Genomic DNA, 19130 nt, shown 5'->3' on the forward strand with positions numbered 1-19130 from the left:
CAGTCATAAGAGGAGGAGGTCGGGACACAGATGCTGGGACCCAGTCACAAGAGGAGGAGGTCGGGACACAGATGCTGGGACCCTGTCACAAGAGGAGGAGGTGGGGACACAGATGCTGGGACCCAGTCCTAAGAGGTGAAGGTCGGGACACAGATGCTGGGACCCAGTCACAAGAGGAGAAGGTCGGGACACAGATGCTGGGACCCAGTCACAAGAGGAGAAGGTCGGGACACAGATGCTGGGACCCAGTCACAAGAGGAGAAGGTCGGGACACAGATGCTTGGACCCAGCCAAAAGAGGAGAAGGTCGGGACACAGATGCTGGGACCCAGTCACAAGGGGAGGAGGTGGGGACACAGATGCTGGGACCCAGTCACAAGGGGAGGAGGTGGGGACACAGATGCTGGGACCCAGTCACAAGGGGAGGAGGTGGGGACACAGATGCTGGGACCCAGTCACAAGGGGAGGAGGTGGGGACACAGATGCTGGGACCCAGTCACAAGGGGAGGAGGTGGGGACACAGATGCTGGGACCCAGTCACAAGAGGAGGAGGTCAGAGCACAGATGCTGGGACCCAGTCACAAGAGGAGGAGGTCAGAGCACAGATGCTGGGACCCAGTCACAAGAAGAGATGGACCGGACACTGTCGCAGGTACATGGAGCCATTTGTTCATCAAAACAATGGAAACTACCAGGACAAGCCCAGAAGCCTTAAATTTAACCAAGATCCAAAATAAGAATTAAGGCCAAGCAAGCACCAATCAAGAGACACAATGCTATAAGACAATCGGGCTGAGAAACATTATGAAAATAGTGTCATTGGTGATTGTTAGGGTGACATTCATTGCACTGTTAGTGAAACTTAAGTGAAAATTAAGTAAGAACTCCTTGGGGCTGAAACAGGCTTATGTGCACTCAACCTGACAGTATAACTAGCATAGTATTTTTTCCAAGCACATTTAACACATACATGTAGTAAAATATGAAAGATGAAAATGGTCATACAAGTTTGTTGTGTTTGGGGTCTTTCAATAAAAGATCTGATGTTTCCCTCCCAGGTGGTAGTTATCTGTAGATCTGTTAAGTTATACCTGCTGTAATGTCCATAAAACAAGAGAGCCGCGGAACAAACACCAACATTTCTCTCTTGATTTACATTTCCCAAAGGGGCACAACTCATCAAGCATTAAAGCCAGAAAAATGGGCCTTGCTGAACATATCCACCAAGTTTCATTTAAATACATCAACATTTTTTTTCTTGTTATTACCATGGTAAAGTTTATGCACAAAGACGGCACTGTTGAAGCCTTTAAAACTGACAGTACCTTTCTATTTTTCTTTGAAAAACAGACAATTAAATCAATTGTGTGTCATTTATAACATTGAACAGAACATGTGCAAAAATTTCTTTAGGAAAATCAATGTCCTACATGACTTATAAATTTCAAGATTTTATTAGTTGCATTCCATTTAGTTAACGTCCATGATGTATTGATAAAGACTTGTTTCAAACTTTAGTCCGAAGAAGCAGACAGGCAATCCCAGGAATACCAGTCCATTCTGTTCCGCTCTTCAGCAGTAAAGACGATAGCGACATGTAAAAGGTAAGTGGCTCTAGGGTAACATTTAAATCATTAATTAACAAGACATATCTTTAAAAAAGATAAGCAGCATTCAATTAGTAAACAATGTCATAAAGAGTGTATGTGAAAGCTGTTTGAACTTAACATGTGTATATTGTTTCATTTAAATATCAAACAATATATATGAAAGATATGTAAGATATGTATTAATTAAGTGGTAATTAATGACATCTGGATGTAAGTTTTATGGGATGAGTTTCTTACATTTAATATGTCTACTCTATAATAAATCGTATTAGAATTGCTTGACCATTTTGCATTTATCAACAGTAACCAGACTTAGAGGAAGATACTTGGTAGCTGATCGCAGACTCAACAAGAAGGCTCCTGTTCTGGCTTTGAGCAAGGTAAATAAAACTAGATATATTGGGTTCTGACAATTAGAATTGAATGATTTAACTAGACTGTCCTTCGCAGAATTAATTAAACACAAAACTCCCATAGGGCTCACACAGATGACAGCGTCCAGCGACTGAGTTGATTCATATCGAAGCAAATAGCGCCTGAGAGCACTTTGTAGCCTATAATGTGATGAGGTCATGGTAGGGCTTGAGAATAAAACAATTCAAAGCCTCACACACAATCCAGTATCACTGTTTGCTTCTTAATGAAAAATGAAAAAGTCATAAATTTATTATATCATCATTCAAACAATATGTTTAAAGGTAGTGAAAGTAGTTTGCAATTCAAGCATGTTTTGAAACTCGTTTAAACTGAAATTTAAAACTACAACAACATTAAACTCACTCTCAAGGATGTTAATTGTTTTTTTTAGCTTAGAACCTGGGACCAATAATACATGTAATCTTACTCCCAGTAAGAACATACAATTATCAATAACTTGTAGCGAATATTATTGTATGACATGATAAAGTGGTTAACTTGGCATGAATCTATTTAGGGCAATTTTTTGTTTTTGAGTGATTTTTTAAGTGTTTTTTCTCCCAATTAACTTATTTTAAGAATACGCTTTTAAAAAGAGTGAAATAATTTTGGATAATGCCCTTTTGATACCTGGAAATCAATATTTGAGGTTGAGATGTGACTATTAAAGGGTAAATTCCTGATATCTGGGTCTGATCTTTCTTGATACTTAAAATTCTGATGAGGTCATATGTGGTCAACAATAAGGTCAATCTTAGAAAATACGTATTTAAGCATCTCATCCATTTTTTGCCAAACTAGACAAGAATAACATTCATCAAGTTCAAATATAAGTAAGTTAATTTTTTGTCAAATAGTGGTCACTTTGTCAAATCTTTTAACAACTATTTTACTTAGTAGGGGCTTGTAATTTTACTTTGTAAATGATTGTGTTGATATTAGTTTAAGTTGGTTAATTTTAAATAATGGCCGTCTCCATTCAAAAAAGAGGTAACCATTTCAGCCAAAGTAGGCAGTGTTGTCAGATGAGAAATATAATCTATTTGACATATACATTTGTTTGTTTTTCAGAGTTGAAAATCAAGGAGCTGTGATGTACAATAGAGGTACGCTCAAACGTGGAGGAAATGTTCAACCCTGACCGGACCCAGTTGCCAATAATCTTTATACTGCGATTGGTTAGGAAGTCTTATTCAGGCCAAATGCTGCACTGGCCAAGAGCTTGGTCACAAGGAAGGATACAGGAAGACAGTTGTGTTGATGAACAGCAGCTAGGCAGGAACAGTACTCTGTATGGGGGAGAAGACAATAAATGATCACACTGTCAGTCAGCACCAGCTGAAGCTGATTGTTTGCATTTCTATCATGCAGGCACTATGTGAATGAGACATAATTTACAATTTAATTTTCATTTGTTCTGCCATAAATTATAATAATTAGATGTTGTTAATTTTCTATTAAGTTTATATTCCTGTTCATTTGTTTTATTATTCCCCGCCAAACGGAAGGTTTCAGGAGAGGGGGTTTTGTTTTGGCGTTGTCTGTCCGTCAGTCATTCTGTTCGTTCATCCGTCCCTCCCTAACCATAACTTGGTAGGCATTGACTAGAAATGTTAAAAATTGGTCAGAATGTTCCCCTTGATCATATCTCGACCACATGTAAGTGGGGTCAAAAACTAGGTCAAATCTTATAAAATCTTTTGAACAAACTAAAGGCATTATACATGGTCAAACCTTAATCAAAATGTTTTCCCTGATGAACTCTTGGACATATATAAAACTGGTCACATATGATCGAAAATTAGGTCATTAGGAAAATCTTAGAAAAATCTTGTCATGGTATTTGATTGGTCAGATTTTGTTTAAACTTGGTCAGGATGTACCCTTGATGAAATATGGACTGCTTGTAAAAGTGGGTCACTAGGTCAAATCTTTGGAACAAACTAGAGGCATTAAACAAGGTCAAATATTCATGAAACCTAATCAAAATGTTTCCTTGTTATTTCAGGAATAAGCCAATCAATTATGCATTCATGCTTTTAATTTTTTAATAATTTGTCCCCTCCTCCCTCACTGAGAGGAAAAGTGGATTATATTAATGGTAGGTGTTTGTTTGTGCGTCAGAGCAATCTTGTCCATGGCATAACAAGGACTTTGAGGTGTTGTCTTCAAACTTCATTTACAGAATGATCTTATTGCGAGTGCACAGGAATCATAACTCTTGCTGCAGTTTTATTTTAGTTATTTTCCTTTATTTATTTTCATACTTATTTTTTGTCTGGAGTCTAACTTAAAAAGACTTTAAAGTATTGACTTTAAACTTCATATACTGATAGATCTCATTTAGGAGAAGTGCAGTGAATATGAACCATAACTCTGGCTGTCATATCTTTTTGTCATTGCCCTTTGAAAAATTTCATTGTTTTCCTTTGTTCTAAGGGGAAGTTGTTACTGTTAAGATAAAATACGATTTATTTTGATTAGGCAAGATAGCAAAAAGTACAACAAAAGCACTCTGAGATTTTTACTGAGTATTTTTAACATAACAGTATAGGGTTTTACAATTGTATAAGAGCTGCAGTGGCAAAATTAGTGATGATTACAATAATAATTACATTTTACAATTAACATAATTATATGACAATTTTATAATATGAATTGATTCTAATAAGAACAGTTTGAAAAACAGTGTAGTATCATTGTTATTAAAAATATATAAGAGAAGCATGAATGATAGGTGCCAAGCTTAGATGTCCATTTAAAGCTGTAAAAGCAATTAATGCAAAAATTGTTTGGACTATTAAAGCCAATTACCCACAAGGTATAATGATGTTCCATGATGTTGTATCACACATGGATGGCAGCTATCACAGAAACTTAGTTACCATATCATACAGTATGATGTATTATGACAGTCTGTGACTGCTCTTGTTAGCTTTAAAGTCATCGATCTATTTTTGTTGTTGTTTTCTTTCTTTTATTTATTGATGATTTGTTAGATTGTCAATTATCCATTCATTTAATGATTTCTGTTTTCATTTATTTGTTACTTTGTCAAATAAACATTCGTTCATTTGTGTTTGTGTTTATCTATTGCACCCAGAGATATAAATAATGTAGGATTTCCAAAAGTATTGCACCGAGTCACATGAAACTTGATAGGAATGTTGGTCAGCATGGGAAATGGTGCGCCTGCAATTTGTATGACATTCCATTTTCAAATCTAAACTAAGTTAAAGTTATGGTCCTTTACTTATTAAAAAATTGTTTAAAAATTAATTATAATATTATGTGTCACATAGAGCTTCAAGGAAGTTGCACCTACACACATGACTCTAATTTTTAAGCAATGAATTGAAAAAGTAAAAAAAATAGCAATTGAGATTTGAAAACATCAGTAGAATAGAGCATTGCATGATAGCCTGAATGTGGATCTTCAAACATTGTGTAACGCTATTGCTAACTACCCATATACCAAGTTTCATATTTATCTCTTTAGAACATTCTAAGCCATTGCACAAAAAACACCCAATTTTAAAAAATAGAAAAATATCGGGTTAAGGGGAGATAACTAATTACATATGCAGGATGGAGTTATTATTCTTGGAAACTGCACTTCCTTTCATTGCAATAAATACACCATATTTCACTTGAATCACTTTTTGAGGTACATTCCAAGAAATGGCATGGAAAAGCAGCCATTATGGAAAACTTAGAGTTAAGGGGAAATAAATATGCAGGATATGATTATGATTCTTGGGGTTTACACTTCCTCCTGTTGCCATCTTTCCACATCCCAAGTTTCATTTCATCCTTTTATTTATTCCCCAGATGTGGCTGGGACATGAACCCATTTAAGAAAAACACATCAGGTTAAGGGGAGGTAACCATGGAAACGTGTGGGGCAGGATTATGGTTATTATGCACTGCACTACCTCCCATTCCATCTACATAAAAAGTTGCATAAAAATAATGTTTAATAAAAAATATGTCCATGCGTAAACAGTAAACACAATGGTCTCTTTGTGCAGTGTTTTTGTTAATAGCTTGTATGTTGTTGTCATTGTGCAAAAACAGACGAGCGTTATTGTTCACTCCACGGCGCACTTGTTTGTTTCCATAACGGAATGGATAATCTGAATGGAATCACTATGAATTTGTTTTCGTAATTATTTTGGCCATGTTTGGAGACGTAGTCTTTGAAAATGTTACTATAAAGATGAGATGTCAGCTTGTCCTGTGTGAGTTACAGTATTTCTTACAATGTTGATGACATTGACAAATTGTGGCCGACAAAGCGTATTCCAGGGACGCCTGGCTGTACGACAGGCCGTGGCTAACAAAGCGTGTTCCAGGGACGCCCGGCTGTACGACACACCGTGGCCGACAAAGCGTGTACAAGGGACGCCCGGTTGTATGACAGGCCGTGGCCGACAAAGCGTATTCCAGGGCCGACAAAGCGTATTCCAGGGACGCCCGGCTGTACGACAGGCCATGGCCGACAAAGCGTATTCCAGGGACGCCCGGCTGTACGACAGGCCATGGCCGACAAAGCGTATTCCAGGGACGCCCGGCTGTAAGACAGAGGGTGTGACCGAAGAAGCAGCTTTCAGGAACGCCTGGCTGTTCGACAGAGGCCCTAACCGAAGAGCTTGTTCCATGAACGCCCGGCTGTACGATAGGGATACCGACGAAGACTGTTCCAGGGACGCCCGTCTGTATGACAAACGGTGAGATTGGCGAATCGTGTGTACTTCCCAAATATTGATTCATCCCGACTGGATGGCAGACCCAGGGCTGGGACCTTGGACTGGTGACGAACGTGTAGGGCCCCGTCTCCCAGAACATGCATACGTGGCAGACCGTCGGGCGAGACAGGCGTACGGCATAGAAGAAACGTTTCATACTTACGGCCTGAAGGCCAAAACGGTCGGTCGGCGTGGTGTGGGAGCTTACATCTGGTTCACCAACCAAACAATATTTTTTTATAATATCTTGCTCGTGAAAATAAAAAGTTCAACAAAACGGGCGCCGTAAGTTTTAGTGTGTTCTAGGCTTGACCCGAAAAGCAGTTTTATAACATGTTAAAAAATAAAGGACCAACAGTTACCAGTTATCAAATCACTGAATTATGATGGAATGCAGATTTGATCTAAAATGAAATTATTACTAGTTTCTTTTATGCTTTCCGGTTAAATAACAAGCTATTTGCACCCCATTTGAAAATGTTTGTGTTGATTTGACGGCTTAAAGAGTGTGGTTTCCACATTGCTTTATGCAAGTAACGTAGCGTACACAATGTGGGACTGATTTGTTTTTACATGACCTCCCCAAATTGAAGACGACATTATGTTTCTAACGCGAATCCAATTGAATTGACATATATTTTATCATAAAAGAAACATGAAACTTGTTAAATTTGGTGTTCGAATTATATTTCACCGACTGAAAGCATTAAGTGGTGTAGTGGTTATTGTGAGGCGTTGCATCGCGCATGTTGGCCAAGATGACATGACAACTTATGCAGACTACGAAAACGTTAGTTCAGTCTTCTGCAACGACGGTTTATTGATTTATCGCTGGCTCTCTGAACCACACGTACACTTAAGCGGATACAATTCTGAAATCAGTCAACTCTTGGAAAAAAGTTGGGTTTTTTTAAAATAGGGGCGTGAATAAGGTTAAGTGGGACAGCGTACTGCAACTGGAAATTAGGTCTGATTGTTTTCAAGATCCAACATTTAGAATCTTTCACAAACTGATCACTAACGGTTCCGGGGACGACGGGGCGGGTAAATATGGTATAGAAACGTCAAACCTGGATTCGCCCCTGCAGACAACAATGCGTTTACCACTATGGGAGGTGGTTGATAGCGCTATACAAACCAGGCAAACGTGAGCTTAAGACAGACTGCAATAACGGAGTACTAGAGCACATCTTATTTATTCAATACAAACAATTCTGTTGACTGTGCCTTCTTTTCCAGTAAGCATGAACACAGGCACGAACACTTACCAGAAGAGGGATGGTCAATAATTACGTAGACTGGTTCCATATTTTGTTCATACTACTTGCAACGTATTTAAATTGGTACCATTTGAAAGAGTAATTTTTTTTTTATTTACTACCTTGATTATAATAACATGACATAGCATAATATAACTTAATTAGTGCGAAACAACCTGACATGATTCAACCATAGTAACGCGCTACGGTCCAGGTTACGTTTTTTCGTACGCATGTTGAATTAAAAACTTAAATAAATATCAGCTGCAGAAATTCTTTAAACATCCGCGATACTGTTAAACGTTCGTGCGACGTCAATTGAAAATATGACGTCAATCGGCCGTTTCATTTTGAAATATTTACACCTCAACTTCCATTCCTTAAATAAACTCGATGAACGCAACAACTTCGGACTCCATACACTTTGACCAACCCAATTTCGTTCATACCCCGATAATGACATCAATTCCTTAAATACACAACGTCTGCTCTATGACAGTCACGCATGTCGTGATTTCATCCGGGCGCTTAGAAAGAATAGGAGTGACATCCCGGTTGAGCATTTCATCCTCCATCAGGATAATGCCCCACCTCATACTGCGGAGACCACTCAGCTTTAAATTAGCGTCCTAGGACTGGAGGTTCTTCTATAACCGCCTTACTCCCCTATTTTCCCGGAGTTGAAGTCCCACCTCAAAGGTCACCGATTTATGGAGCTACAAACGGCTGCAAACATATTGAAACACCAGTACCCGGCAGTACTATCATCTTCAACAAATGGCCAAAGAGACAGTCGAACGCTGTTTAAAATGTTCCGGTGAGAAGAAGTGAGATCACACCAGACGTATCTCGAGTACCTTCATGATAATCGACGTCGTTGACGTCGTCGAACAGATCATGACGGGGGCCGATAGTGTACGTCTTCAAATGGTCGTGATTTGATGTAGGAGAGACAGACATTTCGGATATTTACAGACGCAGTTGAGGATAGAACTGTGTTTTGATATATTTTTTATTAGTGCATGTCTTATACTTTTATGATATAAGGGCAGTCTACGTAATTAATGATCACCCTACATATGTCCGACGTCGGAATGACGTTTGATTTCGGTTGCGACATTGGCGACAAAACCGACTTATTAATCTGGAATATAGCCGATGTTGGGATTTAAACAAAAACGACATCTAACTGGATTCCGAGTCAATTTATGTACATAAAGGACTGAAAACAACATACACACGAATAACTCGTTGATCTGTTTTAGTATTTGATATCTATTATTTTTTACATTTGTTTTTAAAACATGAACGATTAAAACATGTTTACAAAGGCGTGAAACAATCATCACCAACGGGCACTACCAAATTCAGAAAAAAATCAAATATATGCCACTTAAGTCAAATCCTGGATGAGGCTGCTAACTGGAAATGTATGGTCAAAGGGAAGCAACTCAATTATACAACACGCATGAGAGCTTACACCTTAACTGCCCTTTCCAATTGCTAACATTTTCTCAATTCCACGCACTATTTACATTGAGCATATAGCAAAATTCTCGGATATCACAGATTCAAAATGTGTATTTTCATTGATTAACTTACCGTTCCAACACGAACTGCAGGACAAGCTACATACAGATAAAATGGAGGTACATAATACGGTGTTCCGTAAGGGCTAAAGTGTAAGACAAGAAAGGCGAATACGCAAAGGGACGAAGGCGAAGACACGAATACGTAGACACGAAAAAACAAAAGTACGAAGGCAAAGGAACCTTTTCACCTCGTACTTGTGCGCTTTCGCCTTTGTGTCTTCGCTATTTGCCTTAGCCCATTCGCCTTCTCACCCCGTACTTGTGCGCCTTCGCCTTCGTGTCTTCGCTATTCGCCTTCGCCCATTCGCCTTCTCACCTCGTACTTGTGCGCCCTTTTGTCTTAGCTATTCGCCTTCGCTCATTCGCCTTCTCACCCCGTACTTGTGCGCCTTTGTGTCTTCGCTATTCGCCTTCGCCCATTCGCCTTCTCACCTCGTACTTGTGCGCCTTCGCCTTCGTGTCTTTGCTATTCGCCTTCGCCCATTCGCCCATTCGCCTTCTCTCCTCGTACTTGTGCACCTTCGCCTTCGTGTCTTCGCTATTCGCCTTCGCCCATTCGCATTCCGTTTGCATAATCGCTTTACAGCATGGCTGATCATGATATTAATATATTGTATAAACTACATGTATAAGATTTACACTCGCTTCTCGTGTCCCGGAGTTTGATTCCCGGTCTGGGAACAAATTAAACCGGACAAGTGGGTTTCCTAAAACAACACAATACTACACTCTTGCGTAACAATATGCAAGCGTCTGTGATTAATATAATATTTCAATTATTTGTTTCTTAATCGTTGTAAATAAATCAGTTCGGTTTAATAATGTATTATAAACGTATAAACATGTTGTGATACAAAGAGATATAAGTACAAAAAATGTATATTATAAAGTCACGTTGAATAAATTTACTTGTATAAATACAAACTAAAAAAGTGCTGTATTGATGTTTGGGGTCATCATTTCGACGTGCGTGTCAGACTGTTATTGATCTTTATTAAGAAAATTGGTATCAGATAATCGCGGCCCCATTGCCGTAACTAGCCAGAATATTGGGGCCGCGGCGGCGGACCCTGCGGCCCCAGCTCCTACTCGCCTGCTTCATTTAACATTTTAACATGTTCACTCAAAAATTTCATATTTTTTAAGGAAATTGCAAAATCCATATTACTGCAAAATTAAGTATTAGATAGGAAAAACAACTAAAGGTTGTCGAACACTACATGTCTTGCACAGTTATCTGTCAGACTACCAGCTTACAAGTTGACATTATCAGGCAATCTGCCCAGTGGTTAAAAATACAAAAAGGAAAAAAATGCAAGCAAGATATAACTTAGGATTGAAACCGGGTAGGGTTTGACTGTTTCTGTCATGGACGTTTTGACTGTTTGATCACATGATGACATCCGGGAATCTTAAAAAAATGTGCGCCATTTTTATTGATCATTTGTTTACATTTCACCTTTAAATTACTATCCAGAGTGCATGTATACGTAAGTGGTACGAATTGGTTTGTTTTCTCTCCTTGTCCGTTATCCAATAAGCTTCTATTGTGCCGCGGTGGACTTGCAATAATTTAACCTGTTGATGGTTGCAACACCCCGGTTATCACGTGCCGGTTCCACACTAGTCTAGTCCACCTAAATGGCCGTCAACGAGTCTTTTGACGATTTTTAGACTATGGCAGACTCGAGACGTCTACCATCTCAGAAAAAAGTAGCAATTTCTCTACTTTTTTTCTCTACTACAATTACTCGCGGCGGCAATTTTTCAAATATTTTCGTTATAAATTCAAATTTCTACGAAAATATCATTGCCTACTATTAAACACATATTTACTTGTGTCATTATGCCAAAAAAACATGTTCAGATACCATAATGCACTTACATGCATCGATTGTATCCATTAATCTGTAAATCAAGGACAAATCTGACAGGTTGTGTACATGTATGAAATGGGGTAAAGGATTTCGAATATTTTGGTCGTTGATAGGTTCAGTTAAATAATGTTTGGTGGGTCGATTTGGGAGACCATAGCTTATTCATTCCTTTTTGATGAAATATATATTTGAAGAAATAATAAAGGTGTTTAAAGGGAGACGTAGTCACAATTTAGTGAGTGAGCACATAATTCACGTTCCACCGTGATACTGCGCATTTAGAGCTCAAACATTGTTTTCTACATACTACATATCAAGTCAATACATATTAAGAAATTATTTAAAAATAACTTTTCTTTAATTTAAAGGTATTTTTTGTAACGATATATAGATAAATCTGGCGGTGACTTGCTGGGAGACTAGACAGTAATTTTGTGTGTCTATTTGTTTACTACTAAGAGCTAGTGAAATATTTCACACATACGCGGATTGTTTATAAGTTTATGTATGACTTATAAAGGTACAAGATAATACGTAAAACTGTGCGCATAAAACAACAACAACACAGTCATTCCTTTTATGATACATGGAGACAGAACAAAACATAAAACTGTATAGATATAATGACTGATTAGTGATTACAAAAGCGGATTGTGCATTTCCGTCATTGTATTGTTATCTATATCAAATATATTGTCACATGCCAACAAGCAAAGTCTTTTTCGGAATTTGGAATCCAGTAACAGGTCCCTCCACTGGTTACATATCAATGCCTCCGGTGTGACAAATATTATCGAAACATCGGCCCTTGCAATATCTGGAAAATATCACTATTCTAGTAAAAGTAATATAGTTTTTAAAACTCTTCAGTCTATATTCTACTATTAGTTTAAAATGACTCAAAAGGCAAATGAATTTACAATTTCATTAAGAATGTGCGCCTTTTATCAAATTAATTCAAAGGAATTATTAAAATTTTATTAACTATTAATTATTTATTTATTATTATGCCCCCTTTTGAAAAAAGTGGGGTATATTGTTTTGCACATGTCGGTCGGTCGGTCGGTCGGTCGGTCGGTCGGTCGGTCGGTCTGTCTGTCTGTCGGTCGGTCGGAATACCAAATGGTTTCCGATCAATAACTTGAGAACGCTTTGACCGAGGGACCTCATACTTGGTATGTGTATTGGTCATCACCAGCAGATGAACCCTATTGATTTTGAGGTCAGTGGGTCAAAGGTCAAGGTCAGTGTGACCTTTACATGAAAAACGGTTTCCGATCAATAACTTGAGAACGCTTTGACCCAGGAACCTCATACTTGGTAGGTGTATTGGTCATGACCAGCAGATGAACCCTATTGATTTTGAGGTCAGTGGGTCAAAGGTCAAGGTCAGTGTGACCTTAACATGAAAAACGGTTTCCGATCAATAACTTGAGAACGCTTTGACCCAGGGACCTCATACTAGGTAGGCTTATTGGTCATGACCAGCAGATGAACCCTATTGATTTTGAGGTCAGTGGGTCAAAGGTCAAGGTCAGTGTGACTGTAAGCTGAAAAAAGGTTTTCTGATTGTCCATATTTTATTTAAGTGTTTTATTTAAGTGTCCAAATCCTACTAACAATTTGGCTCCCAAGGGGGCATAAATGTTTCACTAACATCTCTTGTTTATTAATTATTATGATATAAATCGGTGAAATTGGCGTGTTATAGTTGCCAAAAAAGACTTAAAACTTTCTAATAATGGTGAAAAACTTCCAAAATTGATTGACAGGAAGTGCATAATTCCAAGTTACCATATACAAGATACAAGAATATTAATTAAGGTAAAATGAAGCGATATTGGAACAAGTATTTATAAAAGCCGTTTTGTACTTATATTCATGCATACAATTTTACAAAAAGTTAGTTGAATAGGGCATTCTAGATGGAAGCCGATTTGCCATGGTCTGTTGATCTATGATCCCGTCAATATTTAGAGTATTTAGTGTAGTTGGGCAGCTCACCATTCCAGATCTATTGCAGCTAGAGTCCTTAAACTTGGTAGAATGATGTTTAAGATGCGTTCTTAGCAACCAGCAGTAGTGCATGTTCCCTGTTTGTTGGTTCATATTCTAATTTCTGTGCTTATCACTACAAGTATATATCTTCACTTATTTCGTTTTTTTTTCCAGGAAATCTTCCCAACGTGTCCCCCTGAAGAATTGATCAACATATATGTACAGGAACGAGAAAGCCAGCAGGCTGAAACCACCGAAAAGGTTAAAATTAACACTGAAAAGGCCAAATTCAAACAGCAAAGAGACTTCAGAAATACACATGAAAAGAAGAAAAGTAGATATACAGATATTAAAGTGGGTGATAAAGTGTTAAGATTTAACAGTGCACGAGCTGGATGGAAAAGCAAAGCCGACTTAGGTTGTAACTATTCTGGGCCATATGTTGTTTTGGAAGTAGTTGGACACAGGGTTAAGTTAGAAAAGGATGGTAAAATTCTCAAAAGTCTTGTTTCAGTGAACAATGTAAAGCTAGTGCTTGACGAGACAAATGACAATAATAGCAATCTAGAAGAACATGATATGTCTAACAATGCTATCCGTTTGTATATTGACAATCTAGATGCAAACAACAATGTAAATAGTCTCCTCCAAGAATGCGGGGCTATATTCAACACATCTAAATCGCCTGTCAGAATGTTTAGGATTAGCAACCAAGTGAAAACCTGTCCAGTTCTGTCCTTTGTAAAGAGGTATGTACAATATATACACATTGATATATGTTAGTAACATTGTATTATGGTTGAGCAGAAGAAGTACCCCGGTATACATTATCTGATGATCTGATCTGAAAATAAAGGCTTATTTAATCATTCGGATTATTTACAATCTTTGTTCTGATGTTAAGCTCATATGCTATATGTTATGTTTGTATGATGAAACCTTGAATGTTGCAAAACTACACATGTGTTTAATTTTATAGAGTTTTCAAGTGGTGAGGCCCCATTAATGACTGCTATAGATGTACAATGACTGAAAGTTTGACGGTTAGTTTAAACCGAAGTAGTTAAATGAACATGTATGTCTATCACTAGGTAACAGCAATGTATGGTAACCTGCTCCCTGATATGGAAGACGCTGTTCACAGAGTTAAAGAAAGTGGGGACCCTGGAACACTACTGCTCACTGTCCTAGCCAAGGCCTACATGGAGGACCTACCGCCTGTTGATGTTCTGGAGACACTGAAAAGTCACCCAGCATTCCTGTCTGAGTGTCCAAAGCCTGAAGGATTGTATATATATATGAAAACATTCAAGTGTTAAATATTTATGCTGATTGGTTTTTGTCTATGAAAAAATATTGCATATTCTTGTATTTTCTTGAAATATTTTTTTGCTATATATGAAAACTGACACAATCAGTATTTGCAGTACAAAAGAAGTAAAAGTGTCTTTTGTTTTTATGTTTATGTTTTCTATTACTTGTCTTAATTTGAATGAGATGTCTAAAAAAATTAAGGAAAATCTGCAAATTTAAAAAAGATAGGCATTAAATTTTTAGAAAGCCAAAAATCAAACTGGCGCTGGCTGGAATTTTCTGTGACATATTTTCAGCTGAAATGATTTACAATAAGGTGTAGGTTTTTTGTAAATTCTCTTCCAGAACTTAGATGCCTACCAAGGCCAATCATGTAGTCAAAGCAAGAGTGATGGCTGTAGTTTATATTTGACTGCAAATGCCTATATTCATTTTGTGAGTTATTTTTCAAGTAACCTTGTCTAGTCATTTCCATGGCATGAGATATGACAAATGTATTTTAATAGAGAATTATTTAAAAACCAAGTTTTCCTAAGGAAAAAAGGAAAACCTAGTTAATAGATTTGGATATGCCATGTGCAGGCAGGTGGCTATGACCATTGGCGCTTGTGTCCAGGCTTTTACTTAGCCATGCATAGGGTATTTTGAAAAAAAACTTTTCAAAAAGGCTTAAAAAACTGGAAAACTGTGGTTTTGAGTTCTCTCATTTATGAAATAGTTTAAAGAAATACATTTGCTTGATCTCAAAACTAATATTTGTATAGAATTATCTTTTAGTGTTATCATTCTTTCACTGGATGTTACCCTTGTATTGTTTACAATATCATTGTTTAGTAAATAAGTGAATAAAATGTGAGCAAAAGTGACTTACATCACTATATATATTTGTTCGCTCTTTGCTCGCTCCTCTTTTTTGCTAAATACAAAACAAATATTTTTATTTCGCTCGCTCGTTCCATTATATTTTGGAAAAAATCCGATGAACAAGTTATCAATTTGGTGTGGCCTTAGGTTTAAACATGAAAGGTGAAAGGTGAAAGGTAATTTTTAGGTTGACTATTTGAAGAATAAGGAGAGCTATCCTAGTCACCCGAGTGTCGGCGTCGGCGTATCCACTTATGTTCAAGTTTTTGTAAGAGTTCCACCTCAATATTTTCGTTGTCCATTGACATATGGTTTTGAAACTTTGCACACTTGTTCACCATCATGCCCCCAACGTGTATACAGGAAGAGGTAACTCTATCAAGCATTTTGACAAAATTATGCCCCTTTTTTGACTTAGAATTTACGTTAAAGTTTGCGTACCACCTCAAATATTTTCCATTCAATTTATGTAAATATCTCAGCACATCATGTATTGCATTGAAATCTTATCTAACATTGATCCATTCATGTTTCGCCAAAACTTTTCAATCCATACACCAAAAAGCGGCGGAAAAGTCGAGCACGCGGTCTCTGTAGCAGCTCTTGTGTTGATGTTGCCTTCAAAACTAAACAAATGTTATCATTTATTTTACGAATACTATTACATGAGATTATACCATGTTGTACCGTCAGTTATGGATTTATTGGTCTGTTTTGAATGTTGCCTAATACATGTAGATGACATTACATTTTAAATAATTTATTAGAATGTCAGAAGAGCATTTAAGTAAACTGCACAAGGTATAAAAGTAAACACTAGGCGAAAGGGAGATAATTTAAAACTGATTTCATAATGTGCAAGAAATTATTTTGTAATCCAAGTATCATAATGAACAAAGCAATTGAGATGATTTGTATAAATTTCAGAGTGTAAGTGCAACCCTCATGGAGCCAGTCAGGTGTCCGGGTACCCCCCTGGGCAGGTGCGGTGAGATGATTACCATATTTTCTCGACTATAAGACAGGGGAATTGGGTCCCGATTTTTACCCCCAAAGTAGGGAAAATACAGTATTGGGCGCCTGGGTGGTGGGGCACCATGTGTAAACAAAGCTTCTGGAACCTCAACGGGAATAATCCGCTTGGTTGTGAAGGGAATGGATGATACAATGGTGAAATGATGTTTACACTTCAGTAAGCCTTAGACAATAAATTAACAAATTGCGTTCTTTTGTGATCGGTGTTTGTCCCTCGTCCATCAGTCAAGTCAGTCTGTCCGTCAGCAATAGCTTAAAAAACATCTTAGTATCTGAAACTAGCGGGCCAAATTCAATGAAACTTCACAGGAAGCTTCCTTGGATATCCCTCTACCAAAATACAACAAAGGTTCACAATTGATTAACAACAACAACAACAGCAACAACAACAAAATGACTGACTTCCTGTTATGCTTTAAAAACATCTCTGAAACTACCAGTCCAATTCATTGATACTTTACAGGAAGCTTCCTTTGGTTCCCCTCTACAACAAATACAACAACCGGTCACAATTGATCAACATAATAGCCAACTTCCTGTTTTGCTTTAAAAAAACATCTCCCCTAAAACTACTAGTCCAAATTCAATAAAAATATACAGTAAGCTTCCTTGGGTGACCCTTTATGAAAATACAACAAGGGGTCACGACTCAGATCAACAACAACAAAAAGGCTGACTTCCTGTTTTGCTTTAAAACACATCTCCTCTGAAAATACCTGTCCAAATTCAATGAAATTTTACAGGAAGCTTCCTTGGGTGACCCTCCACAAAAATAAAACAAGGGGTCATGATTGATCAACAACAACAACAACAAAATGGCCAACATCCTGTTTTGCTTTAAAAAAATCTATAAAACTACCAGGCTAAATTCAATGAAGCTTTACAGGTAGCTTCATTACATGACCCTTTACAAATATTAAACAAGGCATCATCATCAGTAAAGATATGTTTTAATTGCAACCTTTTTATTAATGCTTTATCACAGATTTGTGGCCCTTTGCTTAAGTGAGCATTTTAGGGCTATTATGGCCCTCTTGTTTTTATAAACATTCCTTCTAGTAATATCAATCATAGTGAACATGCATAAATATATATTGAGGTTTGTGGTAAAATTGGCTCAGTATTTGTATGAGGTGATACGATAAGTATCACTTCTCCTTAAAGTCTCCCAACTTCTGCTTTATTTGACTGAAGTAACTTCTCCCAAAAATTCCAACCAAATGACCCCTGAATAACATAGATTTGACAGAATTTCATTATGGGTTGGATTTTTTTTGAAAATGTCTTTATATTGAATTGATATTAAAAATGTGATGTTTGTCAGTGAACAAACATTTAAAGCATATTGATCAGTAACTAGGCCGTTATTCATAAAGCGTCTTAAGTCATTCCCTAACTTAAGTGACTGCCCTATAAATGATATAAAAACTTGAATACAATATTTTTTTTATTGAATTAATTGAAAATAAGCATATTTTTAAGTTGAAATCCTTAAACTTTTGTTTTTATTTGATTATAAAATTTTAAGAAATCAACTTCAGTTAGAAAATGACATAAAATGCTTAATGACTAGCCCTGATGTATAGTGTAATTTTTATTTTCATATCTATTTTCAGAGTGCAAGTGTGATATTGGCGGATCAGCGTCAGCAATTTGTAACAGGGTGACAGGCCACTGTGTCCGTGTAGACAAAGTGTACAGGGTTAGAGATGTGACCAGTATGTAGCAGTTATCACAGTCCATGATTATAAACAGTCTCAAGTTTGTGTTCAGACTCAAGAGCAAACTGCAAATCATGGTTGATTGTATCTTAAGTATTGAGGATTAACTTTTTTGGATTTTATTATGATTTAAAATTGTACAGTTATTATGTCTTCCCCTCTCTGGGGGAGACATATTGTTTTTGCCCTGTCCGTCAGTCCGGTAGTCCGTCAGTCCGTACGTCACACTTCGTTTCCGATCGATAACTGGAAAACCGCATGACCTAGGATCACCAAACTTGGTAGGGAGGTTGGTCGTGAGGTGTAGAGGATCCCTATTGTTTTTGGGGTCACTAGGTCAAAGGTCAAGGTCGCGGCGACCCCCAATATAAAAAACATTTCTGCTCAAAATCTTGAGAACGGTTTGACCTAGGTTCACCAAACTTGGTAGGGAGGTTGGTCATGAGGTGTAGAAGATCCCTATTGTTTTTGGGGTCACTAGGTCAAAGGTCAAGGTCGCGGCGACCCCCAATGTAAAAAACATTTCCGCTCAATATCTTGAGAATGGTTTGACCTAGGTTCACCAAACTTGGTAGGGAGGTTGGTCATGAGGTGTAGAGGATCCCTATTGTTTTTGGGGTCACTAGGTCAAAGGTCAAGGTCGCGGCGACCCCCAATATAAAAAACATTTCTGCTCAAAATCTTGAGAACGGTTTG

At 37.6% G+C, this 19130-nt stretch overlaps 1 long non-coding RNA gene across 2 annotated transcripts; it reads left to right on the plus strand.

Annotated features, from left to right (window-relative positions):
* The first annotated feature begins 517 nt into the window (after window positions 1-517).
* Window positions 518-5033, plus strand: LOC128240199 (uncharacterized). 2 transcript variants are annotated; one of them, XR_008262087.1, is made up of 4 exons: window positions 518-651; window positions 1518-1603; window positions 1913-1989; window positions 3098-5033. It is a non-coding gene; the product is annotated as an uncharacterized LOC128240199 (long non-coding RNA). The 2 variants fall into 2 exon arrangements; XR_008262086.1 differs by lacking the exon at window positions 518-651 and having other exon boundaries at window positions 1219-1603.
* Window positions 5034-19130: the final 14097 nt, after the last annotated feature.

This window comes from Mya arenaria, chromosome 7, assembly GCF_026914265.1.
Source record: "Mya arenaria isolate MELC-2E11 chromosome 7, ASM2691426v1".
NCBI classification, from domain to species: Eukaryota; Metazoa; Mollusca; class Bivalvia; order Myida; family Myidae; genus Mya; species Mya arenaria.